We start from the raw sequence: 14,863 nt of genomic DNA, 5'->3' as shown, positions 1-14,863 counted from the left end.
TCTGGGTTGTAGCGCTGTACTTGGAAATGTTGTCCTGAAGGTGTCATCTTTTGTGATGGCAAGATGATGAAATGAGGAATACAGTGTGAAAGAAAAGAAAGAAAGGCAGGCATATTCTGAGGCCTCCATTGGAGAATAGACATCACAAATCAATATAAAGTTCAGATAGTACTTTCCAGAAACTGTATGTGGCAGCAAAGGGGGTTGACAGAAGTTCCCGCCACGCGTACATTTTGAGAAACAAATGTTTTTATTTGGTATGGTTGCATATTCATTTCCAACAGACTGCATCTTAAAAGGATTTGACTTTTTATAGACTGTATGAATATTCAGAAGAGTCACCAAAACCAATTCTGTCCTTTACCTTACAAATCTGGACCCATCTGCCTTTTCCTTGTTCGAGGGTCCTAGCTCTGTAATGTGCATTTCCCTTTGAGTCAAAGCCGTTTCCTGTGGATGGCTGGGGCTTGCCGGTACCTTGGCTGCCCCGGTAGGAAGTCACTCTCAGGGTGGGTCTTAGAGTGTGGGCATGTGCTCGCACACGCTTGCGTGGGGGTGGGGATGTGGCCAGGCACTGCCCATTCAGGGGTCTGGTGTCGGCTCTCGGAAGCGATCAGGGTGTTGTTCAGGACACTGACCCAGCAAGGGGGAGGCATCATGACTGTCTCTGCTAGTAACTCATCAGGGTACTTGGCAAGCCGGAGAAAGCTAGAAGCCTTACCACACGCATTTCCTCCCTTCCTCCCTTTTACTGTTTCATTTCCTGAAGCCGATTTGCATCTTAAAAAGAAATGTTTCTAAATACTTAAAAATCCATGCCCTTTTTGATAAAATTAGAAGTCTTATACCTCCTTTAATATTACTTAAAATATCCATTAAGAAGTAAGAATTGCAATGAATCAAGGCAGTGACAATCTTGGAAGGATGAGTTTTTCACTTGAGTTGCATGAGATCGGTGTGAAGGCGGGGTCTGCCTGCTGGCTGGCGTTCTTCCTGTCCCTGCTGGTGGCAGAGACAGCGAAGGGTCACTTTCATATCAAGCCTGTTCAACTGTTTTGTCTTCATTGTTACAAAGGGCAGAGAGCCTGCTTTGCAAATATAATCTATTTCGTTATAGTTCTGAAAGTGCATGTTCAGACTAGACATGGACCATCTTTCCCAGAAGAGATGTTGCTGTGACTCCCATACCATCCCCACTACCCCTCTGCTTTACGAGGACTCAACTGTGGAGAGAGAAACAGGAGAAAGTAGGTGGGATAAGCAAGACATTGTTATTCATGAGCACATCCCTGTCTCTCAGCCACCGGCCGGCCCGAGGGACTGTCCTAGCCATCCCTGATCTGCCTGCATGGTCAGGTGGGCCCCGTCTTACCTGGACAAGAATAAGCCAGCGTCACTGATTGCCATCACAGTTATCATCCTGCTGGGTAGGGACCTGTGGTGCCTTAAATACTAAGATAATGTATAGCAAGGCCTGGTGTAATGGGTAGCATGTGAAGCACAGAAGAAATGCTAGTTCTGTCCCCTTCCCTTCCCAGAATTCAGTGTGTCTGCTTCTTTGTGTCTTCTCCTGTATATAGTAAAGGAGGACAGGATTTTCTTAGAAATTCTAAGTGGGTTTATTGATTCATTCATGTGACTGCATGGCTCCTACCCTTGTTCTGGTCCTACTTGTGGGGGGGGGGAGGTCTTCTGCATTCTTTCAGTGGTAAGAATGCATAGAAGAAAACTAGCATTGTTTGACGATCTCCCGTGGGGGTGCAGGCACTGGGCCAAGTATTTTACTTGTATCATTACAGTGAGTCCTCACAGCATTCCCATGAGATGGGAAGGATTGTCTTCACTTCACAGACGAGGACTAAAGCGCAGAGATGTGATTTGCCTGAGTCGCTGTACATAGGAATCCAAATCCATACCCAAAGCCATTCCTCTTTACATTGTACAGAGCTGCCTCCTCGTTGGTTCGTAAAATGAATGAGGCTTTCAAAGTCATGTTCAGACTTTCCTGTTCTTTGGATGAGCAGAAGAAAAAAAATAATTGATAATCATTATTATTCTTTTCAAAATCACTACCTTATTCTACCTAGTAACGGTTTGCCAAAGCATCTGGGGTAATACTTTCATACCTTGCAGTTTATAGAGGAGAAGACCAAGACTATTATAATCATTCAACTCTATTTTCAGTTCTTGTTGTAAATAGAATTATGATCCCCTTGCAGATGAGAAATCAAAGTATTTTCAAGAACAGAAGTGTGATGGATAGGCCTAGGGGAGCTTTCCTTGACGACCTGTGAGGGCACCTGTTTCCACACCTCTTCAGGGTAATAGTTGGAGCTCTTAACTTTAAATCCTTTTTCATAGGAATCATAATGATGAAAGTTAATGTTCATAAATAAGTCTTTTATACTGCTGTTTAAAAACAGAAATGATCATATATAGAACAAATGAGTAAAAGGCATTTCTATAATTTTAATTAATTTCTGTAATTATGCACTTATTGTATGTACTCATTGTCTTATATAACAGGTAAAAGAGTTCTGTAATTTTTATAATCTCACTGTTGAGACTACATTTTAACACATAAAAAGTAGTCAATATCCCTATGGTCCCAGAATCCCAGCCATTATTCTAGGATTATGGAAAATAATTCACTCGTCATTGCCGCTGTGTCTGTCCATGGAAGGCTTTGTTTTGCTTTACTTTGATTTCTTTTTTTACTCTCCAGAACATTTCTTAGGAACAAATTAGACTTAAATAAAAGAACTTTAAATTTGGTGAGATAAATTTGGCAGTGGAAAGATGATCTGATATTGAAACCATGTGCTGAGATAAACCATTGTATTAAACAAAGAAAGAAAAAAAGGTGCTGACCTTACATTAACGTCATTCAAAATGAAAAGATACACTCCTGAACTTTGAAACTAGCAACAGAGCCTTCTTCCACTGGGGGGCGGTGTGCTACTGCAGACCTCTTACTCAAGTCAGAAGTCATCCAGTCTCTCCATTTGTTCGCAGTGAGAGGATAAAGGATTTATATTCCTGTAATGCCAAATCAGTTCACACTTAACATTCAGCCCTTAGCTGTAGAAACTTGTTTGAATGACAGTAATGGCTTCATTTCAAGATATTTGAATGTTTAATGCTATGTAATTTACTCAAATGTGTATAATCTTTTATTTAACTAGATGAAAATAATACACTGTTAACATTGTTTTTTAGCATCAATTAATGTTACTAATTGAAGTTAAACCAATTTCTCTGTTCTGTGGCATGCTCAGAGTGTAGAGAGGTTTCCCTCGGGCCCAGGCGGGGCGCCAGTCAGTGCTCAGCCCCCCTCTGCCCTGCTCTCTGCCCCCCACATCTTCCCCCCTCTTCCTGCTGTCTCTGTAGTTAATTTGGTTTCACTATACAGCTGGTAGCAAAACTGATTAGCTGAAGATCGGTTTTCCTCTGAAAAGTTGTCTTTGCAATGTATTGTGATAGGAGCTTCCTAACATTGTTTTGTTACTTCAAAATGAATGTGGTAATGATTGAAATCATTAAGTTACTATAGGCAGTTGAAAAGGGAGAAAAGGTGGAGGGATGTGTTGACATCACTAGCCCCGGCAGGCAGCAGTTGCTGAGGACTCATTTTCAGAGGGAAATGCTGGAACCTCAGTATTCCTGCCTGAAGACCCATCAACACAGCTATTGTTGCCATTGGCTCTGAATAATAACCAGAAAAGGCAAAACAAAACACTCTAGCTGTTTTCAAAGCTTTAGTCTGGTCCTGGAAATCAGATGAGTACAAATCAAAACAAGGTAACACCTTTCCAGCAGCTTGCTGTGATGTGTTTTATTAAAATTGCCCATTACAGTTCTCTGTTTGTGGGCATAAACAATTCTTTCTTCTTAAACATTGCTTCTTCAGGGTGCCAGAGAAAGACATTTTCACCCATTGTAATTGTTGATAAATAACCCTTATTTAAAGTAATTGTTAAGTTACAGCATGCTTTGTAATTATTCTGGACTCTATGGAAGTTTTGTGTATAACCTGGATAATTTTTTTAATGGTTAAAAATACAGCAAGTATCTTTTTATGCTTAGGTAAATTCTAGAAGAGAATTGTTGTCTTGTTTTTGTTTTAAAAAAACACCTATAAACAGAATTTATCACTTCCTTCCTGTGGTATATCATACAATCCTTTATATTCAGTGGCACTATTTTATTTTATTTTGTGAATAAAATCCTAAATTGAGCCTGACCAGGTGGTAGCACAGTGGATAGAGCATTGGACTGGGACGCAGAGGACCCAGGTTTGAAACCTTGAGGTTTCCGGCTTGAGAGCGGGTTCACCAGCTTGAGTGCAGGGTCACTGGCTTGAGCGTGGGATCGTAGACCTCACTTCATCGTCACTGGCTTGAGCCCCAGGTTGCTGGCTTGAGCCCCAGGTTGCTGGCTTGAGCCCCAGGTTGCTGGCTTGAGCGAGGAGTCACTCGCCCTGCTGTAGCCCCTCCACCCCTCCATCAAGGCACATATGAGGAGCCACAACAGAGAACTGATACTTCTCATCTCTCTTCCTGTCTGTCTGTCCCATTCCGTCCCTCTCTCTGTCACATACACACACAAATCTTAAATTGAAAGCTTAAAATTAATTTCTTGAGCAACATGCAATCTTACTTAATTTTATGAACGGAATGCACATTGATTCGGGTTTATTTGTTTATCGACAATTTTTTGAAAAGAATTTATATGATATTTGTACTGTACCTTAATTTTCCTTATAATTTAAATGTGTGTGTTATATATAAATATATATATATTAAAAATCCTGTGTGTTTGTATACACACACACAATAGTTATTTCTGTTGTGTAAAAGAAAGTAATTGAAACAGAAATTATGCTTATTCTTAAATACGTACCAGATAGCACTTTAGGAGATGAGCTTATGACACGCATGAATGACAGGGTGGTTCAAGTTTAAAAATCATTATTTTAGTTGCATCTTTCTTCTCTTTTAAATCCATAGATGACAAGAATGCCCAGTGCCTTATAGAGAGCACTTCCTTTCATTTGATTCTTACAAACCCTGTATTGGGAAATAGATACAAATATTATCCCCATTTTATAGTGAAGGGAACAGAGCTACGGGAACGTCAGAACTGCTTTTTCAGGACCGCGGCCGCCTGGTGCAGAGCTGGGCTGCTGTGACCCTGTGGGGGTGTGGACGCCGTCCCAGGACGGCCCTCTGTGGGGAAGGCGGGCCCTGTCCCTGGGTGTCCAGACTTGCTTTCTCTGTAGGTTTTCTCACCTTTAAAAAGGGATCTGCTTAGTCGTTTTTCCAGGTTTATCCAAGACAGTAGAAAATGATGGCATTTTCATTCACTGAGAATTTTGAGCTATTTACAGAGTAGTTTTGACCTTTAAAGTTTTTGGAAGGGGGCGGTGGCTTTTTGTCTTCAATGAAAGACAGTAAACAAGCTTGAGAAGCACTGGAAGGAAACAGATGGACAGGGCATCCTCCATTGTCGAAACACGAGAAGTAGCCCTCTATCTAATTCTTCGTAAGGAGCCTCCTCGGGTCCGGTGGAGGGCTCGAGGCCTTTCTTCCTTCATTGCTTCCTAGCTTTGCAATTTCTTCTCACTTGGGAACGAGATCTTTTTTTCTCAATGTTCTTATTGGTGTGTGATAATATGCGGATTTCTTTAAGATATGCAATGTTATCAGTGTTTGACTGCTGAGATTAAATTAAGCCATAAATTAGGACATAACATTTCCTAAAGACATTTTATGTTTTAATCAGTCCTAAGATGAAAAAGATAAATTACTAACGTAGCAATAAAGTGAAGAGAACGAAGCTGTGTTATTACTTAACATTATGCAAGAAAACACAATTTCTTGTTAAGGACATGTAAATAAGTGCTAGTTAGTTACCGAAGGACTTGAGCTCATTAATGTGATTACAGTTGATCTTGTGTCACCTAGACTCGAGGCTTGTCGGTGCTACTGTTAATCAACCCTGCCTTTCTTCCCTGCATTCAGAGCAAGGGCTATTATTTTACAATATTGCGTTTGCTGGGTCTTCATGGGGACAGGAGACATCCCTTCCATCTCTCACCACAACCCTGCTAGCCTGTTCTTGAGACCACTTCTTGTCCTATGCTCGAGCTTCAGCCCTGGCCAGGTAGCTCAGTTGGTTAGAACATTGTCCGGATGCACCAAGGTTGTGGGTTCGATCCCCAGTCAGGGCACCTACAAGAATCAACCAGTGAATGCATAAGTGGGTGGAACAACAAATTGATGTTTTTTTCTCTCTTCCTTCCTCTCTCTATATAGATATTAAAAAAAAACCAATAAAAAATTTCTGTAAGTTTGTTTTTATCTCTGTGATCTAATTTATGTCTGCCCTCAAAGAGCGCTCGCTCTCAACCCCTTCACTTCAGAACTCCTACCACGTTTTCTCATTCCTGTCCCCTTCTGTTCTTGTTTTCTATTCCGGCATTTAGGCCTGTGTCCACCATGGACGGCCCCCCAGCCGACCTGGAGGAGAGCGCCGTGGGTCACCGGCTGCCTCCTCTGGGAAGCGTCTGCCCGCTGAGGGCTGCCTTCCTCCAACTTCAGTTCTCTGCCTTTCCGCCTGCAGGTCAGGCCGGCTCCCTGGAAACGAGTCTCTGTGACCTGCTCGGGACCCGCACGGCGGGAGGGCTGCCGGCTCTCTGTTCTCACACGTTCCCTCGCGGCCTCCCCTCCCCCTTGTTGACCGGTCCCTCTGGGCGTGGGTCCAGCCGGCCGCAGCGTCTTGTGCTGTGCCGGGCCCCCTTCCTTCCCGTGTCCAGTGAGAACTAGCCTGAGAACCAGAGGGGTCTGTGAGATTGTGGTCTGGACTCATCTCACTCTGCAGGCGAGGTACGTGGTGTCCAGCGCCACTCTGCCTTGGTCCCAGCCGGCGAGCAGTGAGCCTAGGACCTGAGTCCATCCCAGGACGCCTGCCCTGCACAGTCCTCCCGCTCCCACTTGGCGGCCCCGGGCAGAACCTCTGCAGGCCGCGCAGGTGGGAAGCCTGAGGCCGGCTGCTTTCTAGTGACAGTTCAGGAGATGATGAGGGAGCTCCTGGAGTCACCCCTGCGGGGCCCCACGTCAACACGGGGCTGTTACTGACTGCTCTCAAAGTCACTAAGAACAAAAAACAGGACATTTCATTTCTGAAATGAAAAAGTTGTTTTTTTTTAAAAAAGACAAAATTAAAGGCAAATGGCAAAATGGGAAACATACAAAATTTGTGCTAGAAAAAGAAAGAACAATTTAAATTAGAATCTATACTCTCTTTGGTTCTTAAAAAGAATAAGAGAAACACCGCAGAAGAAAACTGGGAATAGGACATGTAACAGTGGCATTAGACAATTCACAAAGGAAGACATATATAAATGGCCACGTGAAACCAGGACGTCAGCCTCATTGTGGAGCAAAGAGAAACCGTTTTGCGCTTAGCGAGTGGGGAAACATTTTGAAATACGCATCTAGTCATGTTGGTGAGCATGGGCTAAAAATTCTCTCATACATGCTGGTCCTGGAAGGATTAATTATGGTACATACATGCAATTGAATTGTATGACCATTAAACCTGTCCTAGGAGAATTTTATATTAAAAATGCTCAATTTAACTTGTAACAAGGTAAGTGGAAAAGAAGATACTAAAAGTGTTTTTATTTTTAATTGACATATAGATATATGCGTTTTGAAAAATTTGTAAGGAAATACATCAAACACTAAAAGTGTTTATCATTGAATGGAAGGATTATGAATGATTATTCTTGTAAAAAAATTTTGTGTTTTCTTAATTTTCTGTAAGGACGTATACTACTTTCGAAATTTAAGAAAAGAATGAAGCATTTTTTGTAAGAGGGATTAGGAGCTCACCTTCAGATCACATATTCTTTGCAGATCTGCTGGTTCTAGTTTGACCTTTTAAGAGCTGCCTCCTGCTACGTGGTTTGTGGAGCGTGTCTCGGTGGCAAGGGAAAGGCCACGTGGCAGCACGGTGAGAAAGGACCCTGCATGGGAGCCTAGAGAAGTCGCCGCCCTCCCCTGGGGGTTTCTTCCCGGCTGAGGGAACCTCCCGGTTCCTATTTCTGTGCGGCCCGTGCAGCTCTAGACTTGTATGGCTCTGACTTCCCTGAACTCTTCCACACTCCCCTTCCCTTTTTATGTCCCCTTGTGTCATCTCATGGATCCTAGCTGGGAGGCTAGCCCCACTTCAGTTAACTCTGACTCTGGGAAGTTCTGTTGTCCATGGATAAACAAACAAGCAAAAAAGCCAATGCCTTCATGGGTCCTTTGTGAGACCCTCAGAGCGTCACTTGTTCTAAGCAGGACTTTTATGCTCTATCATGTCTGTTTCACACGCCTGCTGCTGTTTCTAAGTTCTGGACCCGAGTCAGCAAACCTGTTCGCTAAAGGACCAGATAGCAAACATTTCATCTTTTGTGTGGGTCACATAGACTCTGTGACATGGTCTTTTGGTTTCCTTGCTTTTATTAATTTTTATTATTTATTTATTTATTATTGACTTTAATTTATTATGTTTACATAGATTCTAGTGTTGCCCCAAATGCACCTCCCTCCCCTGTATTCCCCTCAACATCTCCCTTGTCCCCCTTCCGAAAGCGCCCTCCCCCTTTCCCTTCAGGTTTATCTCATCTCAGCATCCCCTTTCCCACTGTCCTCTTTCCCTCTGGTCCCTTTGATCTCTCCTCTGTCTCAGTTCCGCTCCTCAGTTCACATTGTTCATTGGATTCCTCAAATGAGTGAGGTCATATGATATTTTCTTTTTCTGCCTGGCTTATTTCACTTAACATAATGGTTTCCAGGTCCATCCATGTTGTCACAAAAGGTAAGATTTCCTTCTTTTTCATGGCCTCATAGTATTCCATTGTATATATCTACCACAGCTTTTTAATTAACTTGTCCACTGAAGGACACTTGGGCTGTTTCCAGATCTTCACTATTGTGAACAATGCTGCCATAATCATGGGGGTGCATTTCTCCTTTTGAAACAGTGCTGTGGTGTTCTTGGGGTATATTCCTAAAACTGGGATATCTGGGTCAAAAGGCAGTTCGATTTTTAATATTTTGAGGAATCTCCTTACTGTTTTCCACAGTGCCTGCACCAGTCTGCATTCCCGCCAGCAGTGCAGGAGGGTTCCCTTTTCTCCACATCCTCGCCAGCACTTAATTCTGTGTTGTTTTGTTGATGAACGCCATTCTGACTGGTGTGAGGTGATATCTCATTGTGGTTTTAATTTGCATTTCTCTGATGATTAGTGATGTTGAGCATTTTTTCATATGCCTATTGGCCATCTGTATGTCCTCTTTGGAGAAGTGTCTGTTCATTTCTTTTGCCCATTTTTTGATTGGATTGTTTGTCTTCCTGGTGTTGAGGTTTACAAGTTCTTTATAAATTTTGGTTATTAACCCCTTATCAGACATATTGTCAAATCTGTTCTTTCATTGTGGTTTGTCTTTTTATTCTGTTCTTATTGTCTTTAGCTGTGCAAAAGCTTCTTAGTTTGATATAGTCCCATTTGTTTATCCTGTCTTTTATTTCACTTGCCTGTGGAGATAAATCAGCAAATATATTGCTGCAAGAGATGTCGGAGAGCTTACTGCCTATGTTTTCTTCTAAGATGCTTATGGTTTCATGGCTTACATTTAAATCTTTTATCCATTTTGAGTTTATTTTTGTGAATGGTGTAAGTTGGTGGTCTAGTTTCATTTTTTGCAGGTAGCTGTCCAGTTTTCTCAACACCATTTGTTGAAGAGGCTGTCTTTACTCCATTGTATGCTCTTATCTCCTTTGTCAAATATCAGTTGTCCATAAAGGTGTGGGTTTATTTCTGGGTTCTCTGTTCTGTTCCATTGATTTATATGCCTGTTCTTATGCCAGTACCAGGCTGTTTTGAGTACAATGGCCTTGTAGTATAACTTGATATCAGGAAGTGTGATACCTCCCACTTTATTCTTCCTTTTCAAGATTGCTGAGGCTATTCGTGTTCTTTTTCGGTTCCATATAAATTTTTGGAATATGTGTTCTATATCTTTGAAATATGTCATTGGTATTTTAATTGGTATTGCATTGAATTTATAAATTGCTTTGGGTAATATAGACATTTTAATGATGTTTATTCTTCCTAACCATGAGCACGGTATATGCTTCCACTTGTTTTTATCTTCCTTGATTTTTTTTAATCAATGTTTTATAATTTTCTGAGTATAAGTCTTTAATCTCTTTGGTTAAATTTACTCCTAGGTACTTTATTTTTTTGGTTGCAATAATGAAGTGTATTGTTTTCTTAATTTCTCTTTCTGACAGTTCATTTTTGGTGTATAAAAATGGCTCTGATTTCTGAGTATTAATTTTATATCCTGCACCTTGCTGAATTCATTTATCAGGTCCAGTAGTTTTTTGACTGAGACTTTAGGGTTTTCTACATACAATATCATGTCATCTGCAAATAATGATAGGTTTACTTCTTTTCCAATTTGGATGCCTTTTATTTCTTCTTCTTGTCTGATTGCTTTAGCTAGGACTTCCAGAACTATGTTGAATAAGAATGGTGAAAAGGGGCACCCCTGCCTTGTTCCTGATCTTAAGGAGATTGCTTTTAATTTTTGCCTATTGAGTATGATATTGGCTGTGGGTTTGTCATAGATGGCCTTTATCATGTTAAGGTATGTTCCCTGTATTTCCACTTTGCTGTGAGTTTTGATCATGAATGGGTGCTAGATTTTATCAAATACTTTTTCTGCATCTATTGAAATTATCATGTGGTTTTTCTCTTTCCTTTTGTTTATGTGATGAATCACATTGAATGATTTGTGAATACTATACCAGCCTTGCCTTCCCAGAATAAATCCCACTTGATCATGGTGTATGATTTTTTTCATATATTACTGGATCCTGTATTAGCATCTAAATTCATCAGGGATATTGGCCTATAATTTTATTTCTTTGTGTTGTCTTTGCCTGGTTTTGGGATCAGAATTATGCTTACCTCATAAAAGGAGCTTGGAAGTATTCCTTTCTCTTGAATTTTTTGAAATAGCTTGAGGAGATAAGAGTTAGTTCTTCTTTGAATATTTGGTAGAATTCACTTGTGAAGCCATTGGGCTCAGGGCTTTTGTTTGTTGGGAGTTTTTTTGATAACTGTTTCCCTCTCTTGTTGTTATCAGTCTGTTAGGTTTTCTGATTCTTCCAGATTGATTTTTAAAATATTATATGTTTCAAGGAAGTTGTCCATTTCATCTAGGTTGTCTAATTTTTTGGCATACAGTTCTTCATAGTATTTTCTTAAAATATTTTGTATTTCAGGCCCTGGCCGGTTGGCTCAGCGGTAGAGCGTCGGCCTGGCGTGCAGGGGACCCGGGTTCGATTCCCGGCCGGGGCACATAGGAGAAGCGCCCATTTGCTTCTCCACCCACCCTCCTTCCTCTCTGTCTCTCCCCCTTCCGCAGCCAAGGCTCCATTGGAGCAAAGATGGCCCTGGCGCTGGGGATGGCTCCTTGGCCTCTGCCCCAGGCGCTAGAGTGGCTCTGTTCGCGGCAGAGCGACACCCCGGAAGGGCAGAGCATCGCCCCTTGGTGGGCAGAGCGTTGCCCCTGGTGGGCGTGCCGGGTGGATCCCGGTCGGTCGCATGCGGGAGTCTGTCTGACTGTCTCTCTCCGTTTCCAGCTTCAGAAAAATACAAAAAAAAAAAAATTTGTATTTCTGTTGTGTCAGTTGTTATTTCTCTACTCTCATTTCTAATTTTATTTGAGTCCTCTCTCTTTTTTTTCTTGGTGAGTCTGGTTAAAGGTTTATCGATCTTGTTTACCTTTTCAAAGAACCAGCTCCTGGTTTCATTGATCCTCTATATTGTTTCTTTAGCCTCTATGTCAGTTATTTACACTCTGATCTTTATTATTTCCTTCCTTTTACTATCTCTAGGCTTTACTTGCTGTTCTTTTTCTAGTTCTTTTAGATGCAGGGTTAAATTGTTTATTTAAGCTTTTTCTAGCTTCTTAAGGTATTCCTGTAATGCTATGAACTTCCCTCTCAGTACTGCTTTTGCTGTGTCCCATAAATTTTGAGTTGTTGTATGCGAATTATCATTCATTTCTAGGAATTTTTTTTATTTCTTCTTTAATCTTATTGTTAACCCATTCGTTATTTAATAACATGATACTTAGTTTCCGGGTGTTTGAGTATTTTTCAGTTTTTCTGTTGTGGTTGATTTCCAGTTTCATGCCATTGTGATCAGAGAAAATGCTTGATATGATTTCAGTTCTTAAATTTGTTGAGACTGCTTTTATGCCCTAACATGTGATCTATCCTAGAGAATGTACCATGAGCACTTGAAAAGAATGTATATTCTGCTGCTTTAAGGTGAAAGGCTCTGAAGATATCTATTAAATCGAATTGATCTAGTATGTCCTTTAAATCTGCTGTTTCTTTGTTAATTTTCTTTCTTGAAGATCTATCTAGTGATGTTAGTGGGGTATTGAAATCCTCTACTATTATAGTATTGCTGTTGATCTCGCCCTTTATATCCATTAAAGTCTGCTTTATATATTTAGGTGCTCCTATGTTAGGTGCATAGATATTTATAATGGTTATATCTTCCTGTTGGATTGCTCCCTTTATCATTACGTAGTGACCTTCTTATCTCTTACTATAACTTTTGTTTTAAAGTACATTTTGGCCTGACCTGTGGTGGCACAGTGGGATAAAGCGTTGACCTGGAAGTGCTGAGGTCGCCGGTTCGAAACCCTGGGCTTGCCTGGTCAAGGCACATATGGGAGTTGATGCTTCCAGCTCCTCCCCCCCCTTCTCCTCTCTGTCTCTTCTCTCTCTCTCTCTCTCTCCCTCTCCTCTCTAAAATGAATAAATAAATTAAATTAAAAAAAATAATAAAGTACATTTTGTCTGATATAAGTATTGCTACCCCTGCTTTTTTTCCTTTTCATTTCATGAACTATTTCTTTCCATCCTTTTACCTTCAGTCTGTGTGCATCTTTTATTTTAAGGTGTGTCTCTTGTAGACAGCATATAAATGGGTCCTGTTTTCTTATCCACACAGCTACCCTATGTCTTTTGATTGGATCATTTAATCCATTTACATTTAAGGTTATTATGATATGTAGTTGTTTATTGCCATTTTATTCTTTAAAGCTGTTTTCCTCTTTTCCTATATTCTTTTCCTCCTTTGATCTGTTTACAACAGGCCCCTTAACATTTCTTGCAGCATTGGTTTGGTTATAATAAATTCCTTGAGGGTTTTTTTTTTTTTTTTTTTTTTTTTTTTTTGGGAAGTTTTTTATTTCTCCTTCAATTTTAAACAATAGCCTTGCTGGATAAAGTAGTCTTGGTTATAGGCTCTTGTTCTGCATTACTTTGAATATTTCTTGCCATTCCCTTTTGGCCTCAAGTGTTTCTTTTGAGAAGTCGGATGTCATCTTTCTGGGGGCTCCTTTGTAGGTGATCGCCTTTTCTTTTCTAGCAGCTTTTAATATTTTCTCTTTATCACTTAGCTTTGGTATTTTAATTATGATGTGTCTTGGTGTAGATTTCTTTGGGTTTTTCTTTAATGGAATTCTCTGTGCTTCTTGAACTTGTGTGACTTTTTCCTGCATTAATTTAGGTTAGGGAAGTTTTCAGCTATGATTTGATTGAACAAAGTCTCTATCCCTTGTTCTTTCTCTTCTTCTTCAGGAACCCCTATGGTGTGGATGTTATTTCTCTTCATGTTGTCACAGAGCTCTCTTAGAGTTTCCTCAGACTTTTTTAGTCTCTTTTCTTTTTGCTGCTCTGCTTCTGTGCCCTCGTTTATCTTGTCCTCTAACTCTCTGATTCGATCCTTAGCTTCATCCATCCTGCTTTTAATTCCTTCCATTGTGGTCTTCATTTCTGATACTGTATTTGTCATTTCTGACTGATTCCTTTTTATTATTTCAATGTCCTTCTTTATACTTGCTATCTCTTTTTTTAGTTGTTCATTATGATCATCTAATTATTCTAAGATCTTTGAGCATCTTAACAATCATTATTTTAAACTCTGCATCCGGTAATTTGATTATATCTGACTCATTCAAGTCCATTTTTAGAGGTTTCTCTTGATTCATTTATGTTGCATTTATGTTCCATTTTGTCTGTGTATAAGAAGGGTGTGGCCACTGGAGTTCAATGGGTGTGGCCTCTGTGTTCCCTAGGTGTGGTCTGTCTGCAGGCCTGCCACCCTCTGCCACTTCCTGCAGTGTTTGGGTATGGGCATTGCCAGCAATGGCCCACTGTGGTTTCGCCACAATTTCTGCCTCTCCTCTGCAGGTGGGGCTGTGTTCACATGCCCCAGTCTACAGGCCTCAGCCAGCCTTGGCCTTTGCCCCACCTGGGCGAAGGGGGCACCGCGGGCAGGGGTGAACACCTTTGCTCAGCCGTGGGTCTCCACCTGTTCCCGAGCTTTCACCTTTCCCCTGCAGGTAGGATTGCAGGCTGGCCCACAGCCAGGCTGGACCACTTTCCTGTGGTCCCTCTGCCCCTGCCGACGGGACTGCACTTCCGCATGCTGCCCTTGCCGGCCCTCTGGCAAACACTCAGCAGTGTGGGTGGGGGCGCTGCAGCCCAGACCTAACACTCAATACTGTATTCCTTAAGGCTCCCTCCTTCTAAGCAACTCTGCTCTGAGTGCCGTGGGAGAGCTTGTTTCGCTGGTGTCCTGCTTCCCTTTGCTGATATTGCTGGTTCCAGGGGAAATATCTACTTCAGATTTGGGGAGTGACTCAGCCCAGGGGTTAGGGTGGCTGTCCCTCACAGTGTTTCTGCCTGTGCCTCCTAGATTACAGTCTCTTCC

The 14,863-nt window shown here is 41.4% G+C and overlaps 1 protein-coding gene across 3 annotated transcripts in view; it reads left to right on the top strand.

Annotated features, from left to right (window-relative positions):
- The window catches only part of BTBD9 (BTB domain containing 9), a 448,341-nt gene that overhangs the window by 132,572 nt on the left and 300,906 nt on the right, over positions 1 to 14,863 (top strand). The gene's annotated exons all lie outside the window — the stretch shown is intronic.

This window comes from Saccopteryx bilineata, chromosome 1 (assembly GCF_036850765.1).
Source record: "Saccopteryx bilineata isolate mSacBil1 chromosome 1, mSacBil1_pri_phased_curated, whole genome shotgun sequence".
Classification (NCBI taxonomy): domain Eukaryota; kingdom Metazoa; phylum Chordata; class Mammalia; order Chiroptera; family Emballonuridae; genus Saccopteryx; species Saccopteryx bilineata.
Note: the sequence above shows the minus strand (reverse complement) of the source record. Positions and strands in the feature narration are given on the sequence as shown.